Below are 25,309 nucleotides of genomic sequence, written 5' to 3' on the forward strand. Positions count from 1 at the left end.
AGTGAAATAGCAATCACAGCCTAGGGATGGGCTCTGGAGAACGTGCAAACAGCCTCTGTAGCCCAAAGTAAATTGAGCTTGTTTTGAGAGTAGAAGCCATACAACTTGCTCCAGGGCTGAAGACTGGAACACAGGGATTTCTAGTCCAGAGCATGAGTGAACACAAAGCCACACGCCTGAAAGGCTAAATGCATCTCCCTTCGCTGAAGTGATGCTTGTACAACTAGGGGGACCTCAGAAAACAGCTGGAGTCAAGGGAAATATTTCTATTGTTTCTAATGAGCTTCTGTCCCTCAGAAAACAGCCCCTGAAGGACACTCAGCTTTGTACAGGCAACACACCCAGTAGGTACTAGGAGGAGAAGGCAAACATCGAAAAGGATTACTGATCTGCAAGAACCTGAACCTTAAGGTTCACTTCAGCACTCAAAGAATTCCTGACATATCAGTCTCCTCCTCTTGCCTTCTTGTCTCAGAGATCCTGCTCATCCCAGGTCCCTGCCAGATTGACATGCAGGGCTTTCAATACCAGGAGCTACGTCAGCAGAAATCTGTGAGAGGGGTCACTGGAAAAGCTTCCTCTGATGGAAAAATGGACCCAGAACCTATGCAGCAGCTTCCTCAGCAGAGTAGTTCCCCCTGGATGCTGGGCATCTCTGGAGAGGCACTTAAGGATGTTTGGCAGGAAATTCACCTGCTGCAGTCAAACCTGAGAATTTGTATCTTATTTGGTAAAATCTCAAGGCTCTTCATGTTTCAGTACCCAATTCCCTCAGGCAGAGCTCCGATTTGGGAAGCTCTCTCGCCTTTGGAGGCCTAAGAAGGTGTGTGCCACTGCTTTAAAAGGGGACACAGGCACCAGAACAGCTCACACAGGGATAAAGGCCAGAGTTCCCTACATTAATAGTTCAAACCCAAGCTTTCCAAATAAAGCATGCCAGACCCTGGAGGAGTTTCAGCACTAGAAAGGTGTGGGAAGGTACAGTTCACCCATATCCCATCCTGAAGCATACTGTATTTACTGGCAGGTTTACTGAAAGCATTTAGTTCTGTAGGCTCTGAACACGCGGCAAGCACTAAGCCCTGCTGAGCCTTAGAGGATCACGGCTGTTGCTCTTTAAGGTAGGGCACTCAGAACATGAGTAAATTCCCCTGTGCCACACACAGCCAGGGACGGACAGGGATAGCTGAAGCCCCAGACCAACATCTTAGCTCTGTGACTTTTCTCTCTTCCCTCTTGCTAAGCTAATACAGTTCCCTCCACCCTGATCCTTCTAGTTCAGGTCTCAGCTGTACCTGTGGCTCACAACAGCTTTGGATACACTGCTTTGCCCAGTATCATTTATGGCACAGCAGCAAAAGACAGAGTAACACAGTGATACACAACCCCCACAGGCACTTCAGGTTGCTGATCTTCATTCAGGCATCATCATCATTTAATGTTGACAGCACAGTATGGAGATAGCCCCTGACGAAAGCTCTACCCTCTACAGAGCACACATAACATCATACAAAGCCCAGACACAGCCAGGATCCTCAGCCCCTTCCATCCGCAGCAGCATGGCAGTGCCACCAAGTACCTCCCAAATACCCAAATCATTGAGAAGAAATACATTATCCCACTGTTGTTATCCTACAGCTGCTTTCTTCTAGGCCGTGTTGTGCCATACCTTTCTTTGTAGAGAAGCTGTGACAGGAGCCAAGCAGTGAAGAAAGTAAAATGGCTTTTACAAACACAGAGTCCCACCCCCTCACAATCTTTCTGAGTTTCTCACCGTGACCACAGACATCCTCAAACTCCTCTTCTTTTGTGAAACAAGTCAATCAGAAACTGTCCCACACAATACTTACCCAGGGGTCTCCCATGCTAGCCTGTTGTGGCGTACTACTTAGCTAATTGTTAATACTGCACACCAACTCATTAGGAAGAAGGAGGCTAAGAGAGGGAGCTGTTCAAACCGGCGCTTTGCTGTGTCAGCTAGAGGCCTATGTCTGTGCAGAAATGGGCAGTGATGTCAAGGGTAAACCCAGTCCTACTTGTAAGCCAGCCCAAGATAAACCAACACCCCACCATGCATTTATGACCCAAACCAATGACTTTCACCAGCTCTTGTAAACTTTATAGGCTAGAGGTTCCCCAGGAACTGGAATAGAGGCTCTGGAGAGCCAAAATCACTCACTCCAGTCCTATGTCAGAGTAGAGGGTTTGATCACAGAACAAAAGCCAGTACCTTGCATTGAGAAGTCACAGGCTTCAAGGTCCATTCCAGTGTACAAAGCCAGGAGAGAAGTCAGGTTCTTTGTTTCGGAGGTGGTCTGAGGTGAAGACAGTGTGAATTTGATGGCCTCCCTTCACTTGGTGAAGTCTCTTTGCCCTGAGGAGAGTTTCAAAAGGAAATGAATATTCCCTACTGAGCAGTACAAAAGCTCAGGTGAATCACGAGCCCAAGCAATGACGCCGTCCTCAAATGCCACAGCCACCCACAGACCTCAGCCCTTGGTCACACACAACAGTCCAGCAAAGCAAGGCATTTCACACCCTGCCAAACGCATTGCATCCCAATCTCCTTCTCTGCCATGTGTGGTGCTAGCAACACAAAAGTCAAGATACAAACCACCTAAGTGACCATCCGGTAGGCCACACACTCAAACCTTCCCCAGAAAAAAATCCAGGTCAATCAGTTGCAGAAGCAGCCTACAGTACTAAGCCACTTATTGCAAAGAGCTTCCCCTCCTAGCCAGCTGAGCGTTTCTGTACACGAGAGATCATGCTGCCATCCGTCTGTTGTGGGGGAATCGTTCACCTGTGTTTGTCTTACAGCCACCAGTAGGACAGAGCTCTAGCGTCAGTCTTGTACACCCCCACATCAAATGTAATTCCTCAGCCCCAAAGACGTTACAAATATAACCAGACAAGACAAAGGAAGAATTATTATTTCCAGTTTAGCGAGGCACACGGTAAGTGACTTGTCAGAGGTCACTCAGCAAATCTGAGGCAGAATTTGGAACCGAAACTAAATCTCTCAAATTTCGGTCCAAAAGGTGGACAACAAAAGTCCCACTTCCCTTCCTGAGCTTCTTGGATACACGTTGCTACCTTTGCAACAGGTTTCACCCTTCTCCGTGCTCTCCCTAGACAGTTTATACAATTCCCTTCTATTTCCTGCATTGGAGGAAATGGATACACACACATACGAAAAGAACAAGAACTTTTCCCTTACTTACAAAATTAAAAAATGTCCTGGTTCCAACATTTGACAGAAGCTCAGAAGCTTCAGACTCTTCTGTGAGGTGGGATTTGTAGACTGGAGGGTTTTGGTGGTGGTGGTTTTTTTAATTTCCATCAGACAAAAATAAAAGAAGCAAAACAAAAGAGGGTTGTTGAGATCAATTTGTGATAGGTGCCGGGCCAAAGAAAATGGAGCCAAAGAAGTCAGAACCCTGCAACCAGCAACCTTTGTGTCAATTTAAGCAAATATTGTGGCGTTTCCATGGTAATCCCTGTTTTGAATATCCACTACACTCATTTTTTAAAGGGCTTTTCCTGTTTGCGTTTCAACTTCAAAACCTGTAAATATTTTCAGCCTTAACACATCCCGACCTCCCCCAGCCTCTGAAATTAGATACTATCAAAGCTCTGACATGATGTCTTCTGCCTGCAGTACCCCAAAGCTGTGAAAATTCACAGCAAAAGCAGGCTGGCAACCCATCACGGCCGGGGATAGCGGAAGCACAGCTGGACCTCGGTCCCGCTTTCAGCACGGCGCCAGCCTCTTTGCAGCAGTCGGTACAGGAGCCCATTCCCTTCTTTTTCAAAGCTGATGAGTGAAACGAGTCCTCGCAAACACGCAGCATCAGCCCAAGGCGAGGAGCACGCAGCAGGTGTTTTGCAAGCCTCCCTCCATCCCGCTCTGCCAGCTCAGGCCACCTCTGACCCGCTGCACCAGCCACGATTTCTGCTCGCAGCCTCTTCCTGTGACCCGCTCCGGGCCCGCTGCTTGCACAGACAGCCCCGGCACTGCCCCCCGGCCTGACCTGCGCTTCCCTTCCTTCCCCTCTAACCTGAACTGAACTGAAGCTGTCAATCACAATGATTTATGCTATGCTGCGTCATGTGCAAGCGGGAACGAAGAAGAGTCAACTTTGTCCTCACTTGCAACCTGGGCTAGGGTGTAAATTTTCATGCTTCCTCAGCAGCAGCTCGCAGGTACCTGCTGTACCCCTCTGTCCCTGCTCCACCAACACAGAGGCCATGGGGAAAGTCCTGGTGCAATGAGCCCGGGGTCAGGTGCTGGTTTTCAGCTGTCAGATCCGAGCACCAGGAGCCTGGTGTTAACTCCTTCCTCGAAGCTTCAAGCTGCCCCTGCATCTAATGCTGCTTTTTTGCATGCATGAAGGTGCATGAAAAAAGCTTCTGCTGTGCTTCAGAGACATGGGGAGGACTTTCAACCCCAAGCCTCCAATTTCTAAAGCTTCAGCCTGTGCTGCCAGAGTGCAGCCCCTCCCGGCAGCCATGGGAGTGCACTGGTTAATTCTGAGTTTCCTGGCTGTGATGGATTTGTGCCAGGCCTCAAATGTTAGCTTAGTGTAATTTTTGGGAAGTCAATTTCCTTTGGTGGTTTTTTTTCCCCTTGGTTTTTTGTTTTGTTTAAGCTTTTTTCCTCTTTTCTTTTAAATGGAAAAGCAGGAGCATTTGAATGAGCGTCAGGACAGGGCCATCTATCCATGGGCTGTAGTTTCCCAAGAGCATTTTATAGGCACCATGGTACGTGCACAGAACAGCCATGGAAACAAACACCAAGTGACTTCAAAAGCCGTTACGCTGAATGCCCACAGAGGCAGCCCTGAGGGAGCGGTCCTGTCTCTCGCACGAACAACGTCACTCCTCAGTCCTGACCACTCTCCTGCAATGCCGGGTGCTTCTGATACCACCAGCAGATGATGCACGATACCTGCTGTCCTGGCCAGCTTCCAGCTCAGGTAATTACATCCTACAGGAGTTTCAGCTGGATATTTTATCCCTTCTTCACTTCCGGCCCTGAGCTGCTGCACTGGGAGTTGCTAAAACCCTATCCAGATCCACCCCGGATATGAGTGCGTGCCAGGGGCTGGAGGAAATTCTGTGCATCCCTGCAGGTCCCAAGACCCAGTGCTACAGCAAACAACCTCCTCTAGGAACACATGACAACGTACCTTCTTACATACATCCCATAATACCCCCACCTAAGAATGAGGTGCAGAGCTGGGAAAACAAAATTGGCCTGCCACACCAGGAACCAACACTTTCTGGAGACGTGCTTAACGCTGCCCAATGAAGCAGTCATTTGGTACACGGACACTGGCTACTCTCCTTCCTTGAAGTGGAAACTCTCCTCCCATCATCTCACAGGCTCGGAGAAATTAAAACTTGCAGTGGCAGTGGTGTAAGTCTAAAGCCACAGCCACCGGTCTGCCTCAGCCAACGGCATCACACGCCACAAGGGATACTACTGGTGTTGAATGTACGGGACAAGACGGGCCAGGCTTACAGCACCCACGAGAACAAGCCTAGCAGTGTTCACAACAGGCCAAATCAAGAGGTGAGGGTCTTCACTGTGTCTCCGACCCCTCTCACCACACTGCCACTAAAAAGCTATGAACAGGAAACGCTGGCAGGGCAACACTGGATGCTCTCGCCAAACCCTGCCATCACACACTTCAAAGTGCAGGCAAAGATGCAGGTGTCCCCCCCCCCCTCCTGAGGGAGCTGTGCTTTGGCATTCCCATAGCCACATGAATTCAGAGCCCTTTGAAGCTGTCCAAGACATAAGGAAATGACCTGCTGACCCACTCTCCACTCAGGAGTCCCCAGTCTTGTAAGCGGGCTCTATCACACCTCTGTTTTGTGCCCTCTTTGTGTTCTTCTTTCAGAAGATTCTGGACCAGATCCTCACCTGGTGTAAAATCAGTGTAGTTTCGGTGGCTTCAGTGAAGTCATGCCAATTTAAAATGAGTTGAGGATCCGGCCCTCCAAGTTAGTGGAGTTGCCAGTTCTTCCTTTGGATAATCCTGAGGGTGATTTCACAGCAAGCAGCAGCACAGGCCCAGCCAGACTGGCAGGATCAGCTGCGCTTTTCTACCCCCCACGAGTAGGGCGGTCTGTGGCAGAGTCCCTACTGTGAGACCCTGCTGGAGCAACACTGGGCGTATCATCATCTGCTTCTTTTACTGAGTTTCCTTCTCTCTGTTGTTTAATGAGAGATAGATACAGCACAGAGGAAATTACTCGAGGCTTTGGATCCAGGTTTTCTAATTGCTCTTAGCAGGGGAGCTCTTGCCTTTCAGGGCACTGTATCACACAGCACACCGAGTACCCACACTTGCCATGTATTTGGAGGGGGTGCAGAACAGAGCTGGTCACTTGTCCAGCAGTAAAACCCAACCAGGTTAGGTCTTCACTTGCTCCTGTGAAAACAGCACGTCTCTATGAACAAACCAGATCTGGTCTTCCCTTCCCTCCATTCCCACCAGCCTCTACTCCAAGGAAGGTAAAAAGCCCATTACTGCCTGGTAGCTGCTGAGTGAGGAGCTACAAATCCCTTCCTTGTCCCCAGTTCCACTTTCGTCCTGCCATCTATCCGCACCACATCTCACTGAGAGGGAAGCAGGCAACACCGGCGCAGGGAACGTGGCACAGCTTCAGCAGGCACCGGGTGCGCAAGAACTTTCTGTGCTCTGCCCTCACAAGTCCTTCGCTATCCCCCCAGAGCAATTTTCTAGGCAACAGCGTGGTTGCATTCCCTTCCCTATCTCCTAATAAATATCATGCTAAGCAAGATGAGTATCTTCTTCCCAGACCAAGCAGCATGACCCACTTTCTGAATCAGGGCAGATGCAATTGGGCCCTGGAGTCCTGGACCCCTCCCAAAGCAGAGAGATTTTGTAACAATTACAGCAAGAAGCAGAAGGAATAGAAAAGTAATAAGTGATCAAAGAGTGCAGTGGTGGAGCTGAAGCTGTGGGGTAATTACTACTCCTTGCCATCCTACGCTCTGGCATTTTCCTAGGACACTGAAGCAAGAGCCGCGTGCACATTCACACAACATCTCTCCTCCACTGCCCTACATTCCTCAAAAGTAACAGGTCCAATTTCAAATTCTGGCTAATGGCTCAGATGAGACAACTGCTGCCCTCCCTGCACACCCACCCTAATTTTTCCCCTTCTCTTTTCCTTTCCCCACAGCAGAGCAGGAACAGAGGATTCAAATTCTAGCAGTGGAAATCCCCCCCCCCAGCAGACAGCCACATATGTACATCCTATCCTGCCCCAATGACAGCCTTAAGGTTTTTAACAAGGCAGCTGTGCCCCTGGCATCCCAGCGCTGACATCTGGCTCGTGCACCACTTCCAGCTGTCCCTGAGCCCCACCTACAGAAGTGTTACTGCCTCTGCCCCCTTGTCCCCCTAAGCCTCTCCTGAGGCAGAGCTTCAAGACTTGTGGTTCCCAGTGGGAAGGTTCAAGCTATGGTCCTTGATAGGCACAGTAAACCAAAAAGCCCCTGCAAAAGACTTGTGCTTTGGACCAGACTTGCCTGGCTTGCTAACCACAGGGCAGAGAGAGGAGGTGGCTGGATCCTGATCCCAGCAGCGCTGCTCCCAGTTTGGAGATGCTCTATTTTTCCAAGGAACAGCTCTGTACTTTCCCAGATGTCGCTGGGACCAGACTATGACCCAATGGGCATGGAAACCAATTAAAAGGAGGTGGGGTGAATGTCAGTAGTGCTTTCATTGCTTGAACCCACAAATAAAACTTCCCTCCCAGAGGACTGCAAGCCCCTGTGGCCAAAAGCACATAGAAAATCCCATACCAAAGAAGACAATGTGCCATGATGTCCCTGTGCCCAAAGTGGCTCCTGTACCGCGCTCAGCTCTGTGTTGGGGCACACAAACCCACCAAAGGGTCATTCATTCATCTCAGCCACCTCCCCTGAAAAGCACGGAACCCCGTGCCAGGGATGCACAGACAGCAAAAGACATCACTTGCCTCAGAGCAAGTCTGACAGACAGACAAGCGACAGGCAGGGAAAGGAGTGGAGCTGCCATCGCTCACCCAGGAGCTCAGAGCTGGCACTGGCTTTCAGACTCAAGACTTCTCCCCTTCTCACTGCCTGCCCACTGGAACAAACCGCCATCAGGACAATAGCACAGAAATACACACTAATGGGCGCTCTGACCAGCACAAACAGTTGCCTTCATTGTCTGACATGGTGAGATGAGGCAAAAGCAACTTTTAAAGGAACTTCCATGGCAATTTTTCTTCCTAGTTAAATAAAAGAATTTAAAAAAAAAATAGAAAAAGAAAACCCTTTCACCCAAACTTCAGAGATAAAAAAGGGGGAAAAAATCTTCATCTTAATTCAAAATCCTATTTGATGTGTCGTGGCATGAAAATGTTTTTCACTGCATTTTTTCAGTGTGATCTCATGCACCCTGCAAACGGGGTACGCCCAAAACACCAGGTATTTTATGGGACACAAACAGAGCGCAAACATACACAATTAAAAAAAAATGGGATTGGTAAATATTTAAATTAATCAGAGCTGGCATCTGTGCAGCCTCCCCTCCCAGAGAGAGGGATGTTTGCAGCTTTGAAAAAATAAAAGTGAATAACATGACCTTTTCCTTCACGTTTGTTAGCTCACTGCAGTTTGGTGGGTTGGAGCAGCCCAGGCACCTCCCAAAACGAAGTCCAGCAAGTGCAGCCAGGGCTGGCACGGGGGCTTGGGGCTAGCTCCAGAGCTGGTGGGGACAGAGCTGGCTGGGGGAGTTGCTCCAACCTGTTTGCTGTCTCACTCCATAATGCATGGGGTTTGTTGTGTGTTTTTTTTTCTTTTCAGCTTAATTGTTGGAGGAGTTTATGAAGCTGTTTGCCAAAAAACAATCGACTCCAGGGAGCCAGCTTACACAAAAAGGGTGTGTCGCTTGAGAGAGGCCGTGGAGCCATGGAAACCACCACCTTTTGCATTTGCCCAGGTGAAGCCAAAGCTTTGTGGATGGCTTGTGAAATCAGCACAGATCTGCAAAGAAGTGAAACACGTACATGCAAGTGTGCATTAAGCACTCAGAAAGGTGGCCTGGTCCACCAGCACCTAAATCTCCCGTAAGCAAGGGTGAACGCTCACACTTTAGTAATGCCGTTTTGATTCAAAAGGCCACACAAGCACACCAGGGCATGCACGAGTCATTTTGCACGCAGCCAAAGAGTGTGCACACCCGGAGCACTTGTGCTCCTCCAGGTCGGCAGTGCGGGCGATGGCGCAGGCAGAGACAGCTCTGCCGCTGCAGCATGCACACGCAGATGTGCAGGCTGGCAAAACTCCCTGCCAAATGGCCGCATGACCGGAGAAACGGGAATCTGCACACGTGTGAATAAAAGGCACCCACCACAACACATGCAAATGTCTCAAAAGCAGATATCACGCCTTGGGTGTTTGTTCTGACCCGCAGAAGGAAAGATGGCAGCTGGTGGCAGGCAGGCAGGGGGATTGGAGAAGGGGTGTCCCCCTGGGTCAGCCATGCAGGACCCCATGTCCAGATGCAGGCGAGTATTTGGGAGGGGGAATGTTTGTCTTGCGAGCTGGTGTGTGAAGGCGGGTGGCTGGAGAGGGACCCTGGCTGCATTCTTCTCAATCTTAGAAAAGAAAACAGAGAATTCCTCAGAAGCACTGGCTGCTGGCCTGACTGACAGAAAACAACCCAGGAACAAAGCACAGAGAAGGGATTTTAAAGCCACCCAGCTCCTGCGAGTGTCTGCTCCAGGACTCTGCTGCTACCACTGGGAAAGGGAACAGTGCTCTGAACTGTGGCTCTTTTGAAAGAGGTAACAGCAATTATTTCCCATTTTCAGCTGCTGAAAGTTTGCTGATGACATTTCAGGTTGCAGGATCTCACCCACTCTGGTGGAATACAGAGAAGCGAGTGGGGGATAAAGCCTTACCAGGCCATCTCCTGCAGATAAGCACAGAGCGTCATGTGGCATACTGTACAACCTGGAAAAGCTGAAAAGGCACAGAGAATCCACAGGAACAAAGTTCCAGGATCATCCTCAAAATCAGAGCTGGTCAGAGTCAGCAAGAAGCAAGATCTCTCTTCTTCTGACTTCAGTCTGCCACATTAACTGTCAGATGATTTGATCCTAGTGCTTCTCTTACCTGGAGTCAAAAGTCCCTGACCACAAACCACATCAAGAATCAGCTCCTGCACTCGATGAACCCTGGAGAGAGGAATACAGACCCCTCAATGTATGAGAGATGAAGGCAGCTATGTTTCTCCTTGTTCAGGGAAGGAGGGAAACCTTTGAACACCCATCACAACTTTTATGATTCATTGTTGGCTTCCAGTATTTACACCAGATCCAAATTTTTCTCTAAATGCAATGACCTGGCCTTTTCCCATCCACAGCCCCTTGTTTTCCCCTTTTGTAAGAGAATCCCAAGATAGGCGCCAGCCAGCCGCCAATCGAGTAGTGTTTAACTGGAAGGTCCCCAGGGCCACCTCCCAGCGAAGGCAGAGCATGTGGCATCAGGAGCAGCACTCAGGCGTTCCAGCCACCGCCTCTGCGTCTGGGCTGTCCCTAGGCATAGCCCATGGCCACTGCAGAGCCTGCTGCTCCCCAAAGGCAGCTGGCGGAGACAAGGGGAGCTCCCTGGACAGGCGCTCCCCCAAGGGGGACCACAGGAAGGGCCCAGCAGGCCCATGAAGCAGGCAAGTGCCGGTAAGGCTTGGTGCGTCAGCCTTTCTGGCATCGACCTCCCAAACTCATTCAAATATTTCCCCTTTTTTTTTAATTTAATGTTCCCTATAATTCATCTGTCCCAAAAGATAATCAATAGAGGCCGTAATGAAAATTTGAGCCATATTTTATGATCCGCTGCAGGAGAAAGGGCCACATCAGCAGGACTAGCCTTGGCTTCCAGCATCATTTCTGTGTGCGTTCGCCTGCTCGCTGGCCAGATTCCCCCCTCCACCCGCCTGAGGCTGCTGACAGGGGCAGCCCCTCCAGGAGAAACTCCCGCCCTTCCCTCCTCCTTCAAACAGCAGCTGCTCGAGCTGCAGTTGAAGATGTACGTGTGGGGAAAAAGGAAGTTCCTACAGAGTGCAAAGGGCCCTGACCCAGCAGCCTCAGGGAACCTCCTGAGCATCCCTCAACTTCTCAGCTCTGAAACAAATCCTATGGCCCTCGACCAGATCCTAGGGGGAATATAATGATCAAGTTGCAGGATCTGAGTTATTTCTACCCTTCACAGTAACTCCCTGATCCTTGGCACTGCCTCTCAGTCAAGCTGGGCTTCACGCTCCTCTTCTCCCAGACATCATCAAAGACTGAGAGCAGTCATTCATGGGGGAAGATGACGGATTCCCCCAGGAACTCCACGAGTCTAGAGCCATCCATGCTGTGTTGCAGCCTTTCAGGGCTCCTGCCATTGACAGCAAAGACCAAAGAAGCACTTCTGTGCTCCCAGGTTCACGAGTAGCAACACAGTTACGTACAGAAGATCAGAGTGGGCTCAGTACTCTCCATTTCCAAACACCAAACATTAGCAGCCACAGGAGCAAATTCCACAGCTTCACTCAGACTCCAGCAAAGTGCTTATCTCTTCTCCCTCTTGTGCACCAGGGACTGTCAGCTGGGTCTCAGTATTAGTCCTAGAGGTACATTCAAGCTTTTGAACAGTTTGAAAACAGGGATCTGGAATCCCAGTGTTGTTCAGCACCACTGGAAAAACAAGGGGGGAAAAAGCTTCAGAAGCCTAAAGCACAATCTCACTTCTAGCTTAAAAATCCACGTCCAGTCAGTAAGACTGTGTTCCTAGTCCAAGGGGAACCTCAGGCAATCCCCTCTGCCTCTTTTTATTCCTTTTAGGCACAAATATTACAACTGCTCCCCAATTCATCCATTTTACTGTAGTATATATTAATTTAGGAACTGCGCTGACCTTACTTCCCCAGGTGGGCAGTGGCAAGGAGGAGCAAGCACGTCTCAGTGCCAGCCTCCACATGCTGCTCTGTGGTTTTCATTCCACGTTATAAATCCCATAGCACTTTCAAGCACCTTTATCTATTCTCCCAGCACACAACTAGCAGGTTTGTTGCTTTTGCACATGCACACGGATGCAGCCAGGGCTGAAACGAAGGCAAAATCCTCAGTCCTGTTCCCGGAACCCTTCTCCACCTCGGATTCCCAGCAGTGGGTCCCCTGTCCTCCCTCTAAAGGCTGGAGCATATTTCATTGCCTGAAGCTGCCGCGTCCGCAGGGAGCCGGAGGTAACAAAACCGTCTTTGATTTGGCCAAGGGAAAAATATCAGAAGTGAAAGGCCAGAGTGAGGAATTTATAACAGCAGCTAAGGCAGCAAAAATACAAGCACCTGACCAGAAGCTGCCCTCCTGCTCAGCAAGTCATGTTGTTCAGTTTCCCATGTGTCTTGGAGAGGCAGGATGTTGCAGAGAGCGCAGCCAGAAACCACCGATTTTCTACACACACAAACGTACTGATACCCTCATGAGACCCCTGCTAAACAGCACTCAGCCCTGAGGCATAAGCTGGAAAGCCAAGAAGCCTCTGCTCACCCAGAGGTGCAGGTGGTGATCTCATATTATCTTACTGCTTGAGACCGTTGCCTTTCCTTTACAAAACTGATGTAACAGCACTCTGCAGGTATATTGGTGATACTCTGCCTCTCGAGGGAAGCTAGAAAATGCTCTCTGTCCTGGACTGGCAGCCTGAATCCCCGTAACCAGTGGTCAGCAAGAGCAATAGCCAGTATTTCCGCGTTTCCTTTCTCTTGGAAACTTAGAAATCAACCATCTTTGTTTAAAAATACAACACAATATTCAAATGAATTCTTGCTTCCAATACGTAAATAAGGTGACAGATTTGCAAGATGTGTGACAGAAGGTCTGTGAATCCAGAGGACGTGGATGAGCAGCTTCGTGCTTTAACCTTACAGAGGAAAGGGGGGCTGAAATCCCAAGCAGAACAGGGAAAGCACTGTGGTCTCTGAAGCCCCATGTCAGCACCACATACAGCCATCCTCCTTTTTTAATCCAGGTGCCACCAAAGTAGGCCTTGCAGTGATACAGATACCTGCCGACGAGAAACTTAGGGAAAGCACACGGGGATGTACCACGGCTGTTGCAGTCACTGCTAACTTGCCCCAGATTTGAACTGGTGACCCTTACTAATATCATCCAGTCCCTTGATATCCTCAGGGAGCAATCAGCACATTTTATTAACCCAGCCAATTTTAGAAGTGCATACGCAGTATTCTAGTTACTTGTTACAATTATGCATTATAGGTCCATTTCATACATATGCTTATGCTGAAGTGATGTGCAGTACTTTAAGACCATTATTATGCCGTCAGACCAACTGCACAAGGACCACAGGGCTGAACAAGCTCTGGCTTTCTCAGAGCACACAGCATACCCAGTGTCTACAGACATCACTGGCAGCAGAAATATTCTAACCTAATACAAAGCCGCAGAGATCCCCACAACCAAATCCATTTTTTAAAATGACATGTTTCCACCTATTGGTCCCTGGAGTGAACTAATTGCTTTTGCTAGTTTTAAAAGCCAGAGTTATTTCAGTGAAAAAAATGAGCAAGTGCACGGGAACTCAGAGACAGCCTCAGATTTCCAACGTAAAATCACCATGTATGCAGATATATTTGCTGCCCAAACTTCCAGCTTTACTGCATGACATGCCACAGGGGAATTCTTCACTTCACAGTGAAGGTGGGAAAACAAGGAGTTAAAGTAACCTGACCAAACTCAAATAGCAATTTAGTCAGAGCTAGGAGAATATAAGATTTCTGTCTCTGTTCTAGCCACTAGGTTATCCCCTTCTTTGCTAAATAAACTTCTCAGTCTAAGGGGAGACTGCTATTTCCACTTAAAGACTGGTATTTTGTTTTGTATTTTTTTATTTGCCTTTTTTTCTTCCTTTTTTTTTTTTTTTTTTTTAAATGACGCCTTACAATAGGGAAGCTGTTCAACAAGGTATCAGCCCAGGACTGTGCTTAGGTAATTATCTGGTTCAGTTAAAGACTCACTAGAAAGGTGGCCCGCAGGAACAGAAATATTTTTCTGCATCCTGAAATAGCAAGACAGTCTGAGTCTACCACCCCTGCAAACACACCCACAAGTTCAGATGCCCTGTACACAAAATTGCCCAGAGTCCACTTCTAGACCTACCTGCTCTGGTGTATGGGCAGAACAGTCCAGAACAAACAATTTACAGACAATACAAATGTACAAATTATGTATAGTAACAAAATCTGAAAAAATCTGTGATAGAAATAAAATTAGAGGGACAAACTTTTCAAGGATGATAACTAGAGAAAAAATGTGTCTGTCTTTTCAGAAACCTGTACTTACCTATAGCAGGAAGCAACCATACGTTCTGGGTGCAGAAGCACATCCTGGGACATGCTCATCACACAGTTCTGGTGAAAATCAGTCCTCCATGTTGAGCAGAACCAATGGAAGCAAGAAATCCCTACTTCTTTCTAGGTAAAAGCAGTTCAGCCCCACCATTTGCTGGGAAAGTTTCAGGTGAGGTCCCTTTCCTCAGCTCCGAGTGAATAGCTTTTTACCTGGATGAAGCTCAGCTCTCTTTCAAAGGAACCACAGCCTAAGGTGACCATTACTAATTTTTTTATCATCATTTTATGAACATGTTAACCTTCATTCACAAATGTTCTAGAGAGTGAATTTCCTTGTATACTCTTTTTCATACTTGATTAACAGTATTTCAAAGACATGGCTTTTTAAAAATGTGTATAAGAAGTTACCTCATACAAACTTGTACTGGCTTAATGCAGAGCTACCTCTCTTACTTTTATTTGGATTTTGTAGAAATGTGTTACTAATTAATTAGAACTGAGCCAAAATAATTGTTTCCATGCAGGCTATCAGTTTAACTATCACATGTCAAGTTAAACAGGTATAAATGTTTTATACATAAAAGGCTTTCGATTATATAATATCAACACTTCTACCTTCTCTCTTTTTTCAGCACTTACGCTCCAGATTTCCTTTGGGAATTGATGTATTGGACAGTGGGAAAAAAGTCAGTTTCATGTGTGTGCTTGGAGGTCTCTCTGCTGTCATGTTTACAGTGCACATCAAGTTTGGAAAACTTGCTTAAAGTAAGCATTTTCGCCGCCGGTTCATTGTTTAATGGATGTTTTCCTTTCAAGATTTTTATTTATAAAGATACTCTTTTGTTTTCCAAAACCTAAAGTTTATGGAGGAAACATTCTGCCCTCAAATCATCATCTCCAGGCACAGGAAAGCTGCTTAAGATGTTACCCGCTTATTGCGCACGCATACCTCTACATGGAGATTCTTAATCTTCACCCACCCAAGATTAAGGCAATGCAAATTATGAAATCGATACCAATACAGACAGCAACATCTACTACAGTTTCAATGTTTTTGTTGTATTTTTTCCTAAACTATTAAAGCAGTATGATTTTAATGTGATTGTTGTTGTTTATGCAATACAAATTCTCTGTTGTTTGATGCTGTGAGTACTTATGCAAATGTCTTATTTTCCTTATAGAAACCCTTCCTTTGACACCTCAGTGAGTAAAGAAAATATTCGAGTGTTTGCAAGGTGAGGATCCATTTATATTTAAGGTTCCATTACTGATCAGGAGGCAAAGAGTGTCCTTAAGGTGGATATAAATTACAGTTATACTAATTTTAAGGCCCTTAGTCTCTGTCCTGGTGATGTAGCAGAAAAGCTTTCGAATAAAGGAGATTCTTCTCTCACAGCAGTTTTGGCTCTTTTCTTCCATTAATCAAAACCTATCATATATATATATATGTCTTCTCTCTATATGCATGTCTGAATACCTATTTGAGGTTTAACACTCCTGCACCTAAGAGTCAAACATAACAAATCAAAAATCATTTTGCAAGCAACTACAACAGGCATTTCCAGAAGTTACATCACATAACAAGTCACGCAATTAAACTTTAATGAAAAAATAAAAACAAAAACACCAAGCAGCCGCTAGTGCTTGCTTTGTCTTTCAAACAATCTATCATAAAAAAAGCAGGACGTTAAAATGGAAGAACCTCTGACTAAAACTGTGCCGTAAACAATTTTTTCCTAATGAATTCCACCTCTTTACTCCACTGAATCAGCAGAGCCGGATGGAATTTCTCTCCTCTCTTCCTTCTCTCAGTATAAAAGGATGTACTGCTGATAAAACTAGTAACCCATGAAGATCACTTCCCTGAGGTGAGATGCCTTCTGCCAGCATTTCTGCTCTCAGGGGGTTATAGTCTAACACCCTTCCTCCTCCCCGAGATGCAGTGCCTCACTCTCTGAGCTGGCCCCTAGAAACCAGCGGGACTTTCGGTATTGTAACTGAGAGCTGGTGCCGGCAGGAGTAACAGAATATGTCTTACGGCAACTAGAAATATTCATGCACGTGCATATTTCTCTTAAAAAAAACGTAGAGACCCAGTTCTTCCAAATTTCTAAGCACCTGCAGCTTTGGAAAGCTTCAGCTGGAGTTGTGAGTCTTAAAAACCCCTCCAAAACGGGTGGCTGAACCTCGACATTCTGCTCCCCTTTTTCAACCTCACCCTCTGCTTCTATTTTTCCACACCTGCAAATGATGCCCTTTAAAAATCAAACCTTTTATTTCGCATCTCCTGAGATCATATCATTTGATGTAAGGTAACTGTGGTTTACACAAGGACAAGAGAACAGAAAGGGGTTCTCATTTCCAAATTATTGTTAGGAAAGGTAAAAAGGAAGCAGAAGAAGGGTCACAGCTGGACCATGAAAACCACTAAGGCCCTGGACTGGAAGACACACACACACAAACATTTGAAAAGGTCCACTGGCTCCAGTTCATTCATGGCAGAAACAGGACTTAGCAGAGTGAAAAGAAGAAAATTCAAGCTCAAAGTAGGACAACACCAGCCTTCCAGTGTCTGTTACAATTTTTTTCCTAATGTTTGGATTTTTGTATTTTCTACAGTGTGTAACAAACCCAAATCTGAAATCAAGATAAATTTTAGAATGTTTGATGTGATTTATTTGTCACCATTTATTTTTCCTACTGTAGCTCTTTTGGACAGTGACAAAACTAGTTTGTTTGAGGCTTTGGTTTTCTTAACTAGCCCCCTAAACCATAATATCTGGACTCTAGATACTGCAGAGGGAGCCTGAAATAAATTTAAAATTCAAGTCACTAAAATGCATAAGAAAAAAAAATTGTGAAAATGTCTTGGTCATATTTTTGTCTTTACGAATTTTTTCCTTTTGTGTAATAAACGAAAAATTTGGTCTAATCAGTAACATTATTTCTCCCCCTACCTGCTAAAAGAGATTTCAGTTTTTAACCAAGGTTGAGTTTCCTTAATGTATTTAAATGATTTTCAGTGAAACCTACCTTTGGATAGCTTTTTTTTTTTTTTTTTTTTTTTAGTTCACTGTACTGTATTACAAAATCAAAGATCGGTCTATAAGAAAAGAATATTATCTTAGAGTTACAAAGCACCTTTTCTCCCCAAAATGTTTCATGATAAGGTAAGGTCCGTGCCATGGAAATACAGCCAGCCGCCTCTGAACAGGCGGGAGAAGTCAGCACAGTCTGGTCAGCAGGAGGTGGGGAACGCAGCTTTCGTCAAAGGCAAAGGGACAGGTTCCCACTGCTGAGGGAAATTTCCTCCTGTGCAAGGAGCCAGCTTATCCTTACAGACACCAGTTCAGGGACATTATAAAATATTTTAAAAAGAGAAGCCCTAAAATCTCATGTGACAGACACGGCAGACACCTGCCAGTGCCATATAACTACTTTACAGTTTGGGGCAAAATCTAGGGGCCTGTTCTATGGGAAAAAAAAACATGAGTAACTCTGTTTAGTCATTAGAATAAACACCAATTTACACGAGAAGGCAGTCAGATCTTTCATTCTCAAAAGTGTCCCAAGGAAGAGCTGCAAGAAAACTATAGGGTAGTTCCCAGTTTTTAAGACAAATGAGAAAGCCTAAGCAAGAATCAAAATGATAGGCACCAGGGGATGAAGAATCCCAGCCTGCTGCTCCGACCACATCTCCATGCCATCCCTTAGCACAAGACAATGCCAGGCATGAGGCTAAGCACAGCAAAATCATACAGATGCTGGCTTTTAGAGCGTTTTTGATTCAGAGGCTGGAACCTAGCAAAGTCTCAGCCTGTATGGATTTGCCACTATCCAGAGCTTGAAAAGACTACTGTCTTCTTCCTTGGAAGACTACTTGCCTTCTTCCTAGATCATGCATGAACCTCTTGCCTCCCTCACACTGTTGAATGTATTGGGGTTTCTCTTCCACACACCAGATTGCTTCCCCCAGCTCCAAACCTACCATAGGTAAAAGCGGGGCAACAAATTTGGTCAGGGTGTAGCAGACTGCCATCACAGCAAAGCACCGAGCAGTGCTCTTCCGTAGCTGAAATTAAGACCTAGCTCCAGCACGCCATCTCATCCATTTAGCATGAAGAGAGAAGAGATCCCATCAAACAGGAGCTGGGCTGGGCTATGAAATCTGGGATTAGACATCTGGAAAACCATCTGAGAAAGCAGGCTTGTGAAGGCAGTGGGGGATTGAATACCTTATCCTCCCTGTCTGGTGAACACTTCCAGCCATCTCAGCACACTCACAACGCATCCTCCCAACCTCAGGTGTGCGACAGGCGCGTAGAGACACAACCTGCCAATGACAGGAAGGCAGACAGACACGAGAAGGGACTGGGAGAGCAGGACAAATGAAGAAGGCAGACGAAGACCAGAAGGCAGGTGACAGCTACAGCAGTGCCAGATGGCAGAAGTAGCACATTGGAATGAACAAAGTATCTCAAAGTACTGCAGGAAGCCATGTTACACCTTGATCCAGAGAGCAAACCTGGGAGCCCCAAACTCTGGGTGCAGGTGTGCAGCAAGTCCTCAACTGGGAAGGACTGGCTAGTAGTCATACCAAGCAAAACAGTCTCTTTTGGAGACCGAACACAGCTAGTTTTAAACACTAAGTGCTCTCTAGGTTAGAAAGCATTTCCTGTTTGCAGTCCGGAGCTTTCCAGTTTCCTTGAGGATGAACAGTGATGAGTCCGAAACACTAGTCTGATAACGAAAAAGAAAAAGAGAGAAAGCTTGTGGGCCTGGGGGTTCCCACGGCTGCCTTAGCTGAGCAGTTCTTCCTGCCTGGAGCCAGGAAGAGTTGCACAGGGAGATCAAACCTGCCCTGCAAAGTCCCAAATCCAAGTCATGCAAATTCCAGCCTTCCTCCAAGCACTGATACCAACACAGGGACTCTGACTTCATCAGATGGATGAAGGAAATGGAAAAAGGAGGGGGGCCTTACTGCCTACACACACATACACACACCCCACCTCAGGCAATAGAGGGGGTGTGAATAATGGAGCAGGTTCAGCAGCCAACAGCGTTCAGGGTCGAGTTAGTAATCCTCTTTTTCCATTTCCGTTTGCTATTTGATGTAATTATAGTTTTTGATTGAAATCCACCCGGAGTGTAACCCCTCTGCTTAATGCACTGCTTAAATCCTTGGGTACACAACCACGCTGCTCCCCAGACTCGCCTGGAATAGGAAACCATTTCAATGCCAAAAATAAGTCTTTGCTTTCTTTGGTAACGCCCTCAGTCTTGGCTCTGCCTCTGCTACACCCACCAAAGGAGAAGGGCAGGGAGTTTAAGAGGGCTGCCTGATAGCACCCATGGGCTAGTAGCTTTGTGTTAGAAGTTGAACCTGCAAGAGGGTTTAAAAACTTTTGAAAGCCTTCTTTAATACCCAGACGCTAGGAGAGGTTGCACAGCAGTAAGAACACAGGACCTGGAGCCTGGCCTCGACTTCCCCAGTGGATTTGCTGCTCTCTGAACCACAAATAGTAACAACCCAAAGCTCCATCCTGCCTTCGCGTGGGGTAAACAGTGGTTTCTGTCCTGAAAGACCTCTTGAGGAAAAAAATTAATAGATGATATTCATAATCCAAAGGAGAGCTGGGAGATCTACCTCTCTGTAAAATCAGATTGCCAGAGCTGGTTTTTCCTCTCCAGCTCACTCTGTACCACTTGGCCAAGAATGCATGGCAACAGCTAGACCAGTAGGCCAGACACCAAACGAGTACAGTAGCAATTACATCCCACGGAAGGAGCAGCCCACAGCAGTGTGACTGGGCTGGCAGCAAAAGCGCTAATACTCGTGGACAGAAACTGCCTAGGAATAAGCAATGTTTCAGGAGCCCATTAGTCTGCTGGATATCAGAAGGAAAAGGGTTCTTTGAGGACCTCTCACCCAAACCAGTACACCTCAGTCACTGCACAAAAACCTGATGTGGGTTGGGGAGGTATGTAATACATAGACTTGCTCCAAAAAAGCAACCCATCCTATGAGGTGGAGCAATCTCAGGACAATGAACAAAGGTACAATTTCACTCAAGATTCAGAAAAAATGTTAATTCTCCTATACAGGAGAAACTCAGCATGGTTGCCTTCATTCTAGTATTGCTTGAAGACCAAGGTATGTGCAAGGTGAACATGATTAGAAAATAGTAACTCCAAGCCTTCCCCAGCAGGGCAATGGGAGCTCTGGAATTTGAAAAAAGTGATGTTACAACTCCTGTTCCGTACCTCCATTTACACAAGGAGAACGAAGCCCTCAGAGTTATCCTGTGAGATTTCCATACCTGTTGCAGAAACTCAGAAAAGTCCAAGAAAGGTGCTAAGCTTTGGATGCTTCTACACCCTGAGACACCTGCCTCCAAGAGGCATGCAGCCAACTCAGCGCAGGACCTTTGGAACCAAACACGGCTCTCTGGACCCAAGTCTGTGTGGCTGGGCCTTTACAGCATCGTTTACATCAAGGCCAAGCAGGGGCAAAACAGTGTGATCAGAACAGCACTGTTATAAACAACTTTACGAAGGTGAAAGGGACCACATAATCTGCCCATCCCTTTCCATTTCATGCCAAAGAGGAGTCCTGAGTGAAGGAGGTCGCTGAACCAGCCTCTTGGGCTGGAGGCACCTTCCCTGGCAGCACCATGACTCAGTGGTGAATCAGAGGCAGGCCATGCCTGGCTGCCAGATGGGCCGGGCTATGGCGGGAAGATGAAGACAGCAAAGAGAGAGAAGTATAGGCAGCATAGGAAGTGGAGGTCCCCTGGGCCAGAAAGCAAAACCTGCCCAAGGCTTCCACACTTCTAGGAACGCTCTGTCATTGACAGCATCTGTTAATCAGCTGAGCACCAATTACTGGCGCCAGGAACGGTATAGCCAGCACGGGGCACAATGCATAGTGCCCACTGGCATATCTGCTGCCCTGTTCTGCCCCTTCTCGACGCTCACAACAGCTGAAACAGCTCATCAGCAGAAACCTGCTTTTCCAACAGCTCTCCCCACTCTGCTCCAGCCCTTACTGTCAGTGGGCCCAGGCAGTCAGTTCTTTCTCCTCATCAGATATCTCTGTCTCTCTGAAATATTCAGATGATTTGGTTTTGTTCTCTTCTCCCCCACATCAAATCCTCCCCCTGCTTGTGGAAGCAGTGGATTTCACCCAGGCACAGGAGGCTAATTTACACCCTTCAGGGTTTAAAATAGCAGTAGCGTAAATGAAAAGTCCAATTTCTTCAAATTTGCATTGTAAAACCATCCTTCAACTTCCTTGAAATAAATTTTACTATTTTATTAGTGCAAACAAAATGGTAATAAAACACTAATACAGCGCCTTGTATCCAGGGGAAGAGCTAAAATTAACATAGACCGAGCAGTGTTTGCTATTACATTCAATTACCTTTTTACTTGAGATTTACATTCTCATCCCCTTAATCTCCATAGTGGTGGCTTTGAAATCGTTCCCCACAGTCATTCCTGCGTTTGGAATGGACGGCAGGAAAACTGCTCGCTTGCCACCACTGCTCCTGCTGCCAGCACCCCGGTGCCAGCCTCTTCCCTCGAGACCCCTGGGCAAGTTTCCCCAGAGCATCTCTGGAGAGCCTCAGCAGCAAGTGCATTCACCTTCTTCTGTTAGTCTCACTCAGGCCTTAATTTCTAAACTCCAGACAAATACACTAGCAGCAAAAATACAGCCCATGTTCCATAGTTGCCTTCCATCTGGCTCTGGAAACGGTTCCTTAATTCTCAGCTACAAGCCATGTTGCAGGCAAGTTTTATTATCTCCACTGTACAGATACAAAAACTAAGGCAAAGACTGAGGACCAAAGTCTGAATGTGGTGGCTCTCAGTGTAAATCTGGAATAGCGTATTTTGTAGTGGAAGTATTGCAGCTTTTGCCTGGGACTCACTGAATGCAGACTCTGCTCTGGAGTTATTTAACTGGGATCATGTCCTGCAACCCAGGGGTCCCAGATCCACAGGCTTAGCAGTACATTCAGGAAAAGAGCAGCTCCAGTCTGATGAAACTCAGAAAGAACCTGTGCTGAAAAGAAAGGACACTAAGGATACAAATCCCAGTAAATGCAATACAGGGAATCCACTTCCCAGTAGTGGGGGAAAAGTTTTAGTTGGCAGCATCTTTGGATGCTTTCTTTTAACATACTAGATATGTCAGTGATTTTGGCCATTACCAGAAGAATACCAAGCCTTCGATAAGACACCACAGGAAAGCGCCGCACTGGTCCAGCTCCATGCAGTGACTTCGATTCTCTACTCTTCTTTCTTCCTATTCACGTACTGAATGTTAGACACCTCCCCTCTTAGGATCCAAGTCAAAACCTTTCACCTTTCTTTGGAGAGCATGGCCAGCACCTGCCTTACAGGTGATATCCACAACTTTGTTCACTAATATTGATACAACAATTTGTGATATGCAAATAAGATAACAGAGATTAATTAAGCACTGTGTAATATCTTTCTAGCCTGGCCAAGAAAAGACTCAGCAGCCTTTCATCCCAGCCTGCTCACTACCCAGCTATTCCAACATTACAGGACCATGACAACACCGAACAGAGTCAACGGCTAAGGAGAAGTACAGGGCAATTTGGGAAGGTACCAGCTAGCATCCTAGGGAAGAGCATCTCCTGAGAGAAACAGGTCTTGAGTGTCGCCCAAGCCCAGCCCAGCTGTACTGAATGTACAACACATGGACTGCAGGCAAGCACCTGACAGAGAGCCCTCACCACCTGTTTGCATGGGAAAACACTTCTAACTGCTCTAACCAAGTTCTAGGCAGCACAGGGGCACTGCGTGGCCCCAGTCGTACCTAGAGTAAGCACCAATGAACTGGCTGTAATGACCCTGTTGAAACCCAATCCCACCAGAATCCATTTTGTCCCATAGAGCACAAGGTCACTCTAATTTCTAGTGCCCCTTGGGCAGCTATCCCACCACTCCCAGTAATTCTTTTGAAAGAATTGCAGGTGATTCAGCAAGAGATTTTGTGCCAACAAGAACCTGCTGGTCAGAGAGTTTTCCTGTGACAGGGAGGTCTATGTCCTAGCATTTGGTGGTACTTGGGAGTCCTCTAGGCAGTATCTCCGACAGCTCTCTTCAAGGTCCTCTTCCTATTCTCATCAACAAAACCTGGTTTTCACATTTTAATTCATGACTTGCATGCCTATCCCCTAAATTGCTCCTCTGTTTCTCCTCCTGAATAGCATGGTCCTTCATCCTTCCACTCTAGCCATCTTCATCTTCATGGCCAGAGGGGAAGGATTGTGCAAAGTATCGGTCTAGAGGATACCCCTAGAATAAATGATAAATCCTCCCCATCCAAATAACAAATGTGTACCAAGAAACCTTTCATCTGTCCACCTTCTAGAAGGCAGCACACAAAGGCCCTAGTGCAAACAAAATTATCACAAGACACCTGAGCAAAACAAAAAACCCCTAACAATAAAGAGTAGGAAGAAGAAACCTGTCCAATAGCACAGGGCTGAGGTTGGTTTCAGCTGGTCTTCTGCCCCTTTTTTCTGTTCTCTTTCCCCCACTCCCCTGAACAAAAGGAAGTTTGTTGTCAGGCTCAAACATTTCCTGGGCCTTGTCTGAGTTCCACCTTGTTTTCTTTTTCTCTTCTCCCCACCCTGTACAAATAAAGCAAAAACCAACTGGCACCACCTGTGATGAAAGGACAACTAAATGCAGAATTTTATCTTTTTCTTTTCTCCCTCCTCCTTTTTCCCTTTTTCTTGGCCAGAAGTTTTGGGCAAAGGACAAAAGGTATTGTTGGGTAAGCATAATTCCAGTGGCTGAGTCACGCTAAGACACTAAAGCGCTGGCTGCTGATGGGGTAAAGTAAGCCAAGCTGCTCCTTCGCTAAATGCAATGAAAATGCCAGCAGCACCCCTGCAAGCTCTGCCAGCCCCAAAGCACAAGGAGCAATGAAGATTCCCACAGTAAGAAAAGGTGCATCGAAATAAAATAAAAGCCTGGTACAAGTATCTGCACCTAAGAAATCTCAGGAGGAAAGCCTGTCACACAGAAGAGGCTGGGTGGGCTCCTCTCTGAAGACCGCAAAGGTTCTGAAGGTCATAGTAAAGACAGTTACGATCCTTACTTACGATAAGGGAAGGCTAAGACGCCTTCTTCAGTTCTCCATCCAGGCCTACCTTTTTTGATTTCATGACACAAGTCAGACCCACAGCTGGTCAATCATAGAAGCGGCCTCCTGTAAGCTCTTTGAGGCAGGGAGCTTACGTTGCTCTTGCAGCCCCGAGCACAACCGAATGGGCAGGGGGCTTCCAGGCACTACCACGATGCAGATAATCATCAACCCATTCCTGGCTGCAAATTAAACGGTGCCCCAAGCGGGCACTTGCTCGGAGCACATTCAAAAGCACGCTGTAGACCCTGCAACTCAATGGTGCATTTGGGGGAGCTGGAGCACTGGCTGTTTGTTTATTTTATGATGCACTTTGGTCTCTCTCAGTTGCACTGTTATCCTACACCTGTTCGCTCCCCTTTCTCCGGGCTGATAACAGAGAGTACGTTGCGCAGAGTGGAGGCCTGGACTGGCTCTTTTTGTTTTTAATGAGACGCATGTATTTGGTTCCAGACTATCAACACTCAGGGTCAGGGAAGAGGCAGAAAATTTCCCTCAATAGGCATAATCAGTTCAGCAGAATGATGTGGAGCAAGGTCCTCAAATGGATCTAAAGAGGACAAATGTCTTTGTTGATCAACCTGCCCTGGGGCAAATCCTGCTTCCCCCAGTGCAGCACATCTCCTTTTGGAACCCACACTCACAGAGAGTGCTACAGTGCTGCTACTTTTCTTTCATGTAGACATAGGCCTAG

The 25,309-nt window shown here is 46.9% G+C and overlaps 1 protein-coding gene across 2 annotated transcripts in view; it reads right to left on the reverse strand.

Moving 5' to 3' along the window:
• The window catches only part of CASZ1 (castor zinc finger 1), a 209,081-nt gene that overhangs the window by 170,624 nt on the left and 13,148 nt on the right, over positions 1 to 25,309 (reverse strand). Inside the window, exon 2 of one of the 2 annotated variants that reach the window (XM_075773495.1) lies at positions 2,231 to 2,374. The gene's annotated coding sequence lies outside the window, so the exon portion shown is untranslated. Of the gene's footprint in view, positions 1 to 2,230; positions 2,375 to 25,309 lie in introns of those variants that run through there. The other variant, XM_075773496.1, reaches the window with a different exon arrangement.

This window comes from Balearica regulorum, chromosome 21 (assembly GCF_011004875.1).
Source record: "Balearica regulorum gibbericeps isolate bBalReg1 chromosome 21, bBalReg1.pri, whole genome shotgun sequence".
Lineage (NCBI taxonomy): Eukaryota > Metazoa > Chordata > Aves > Gruiformes > Gruidae > Balearica > Balearica regulorum.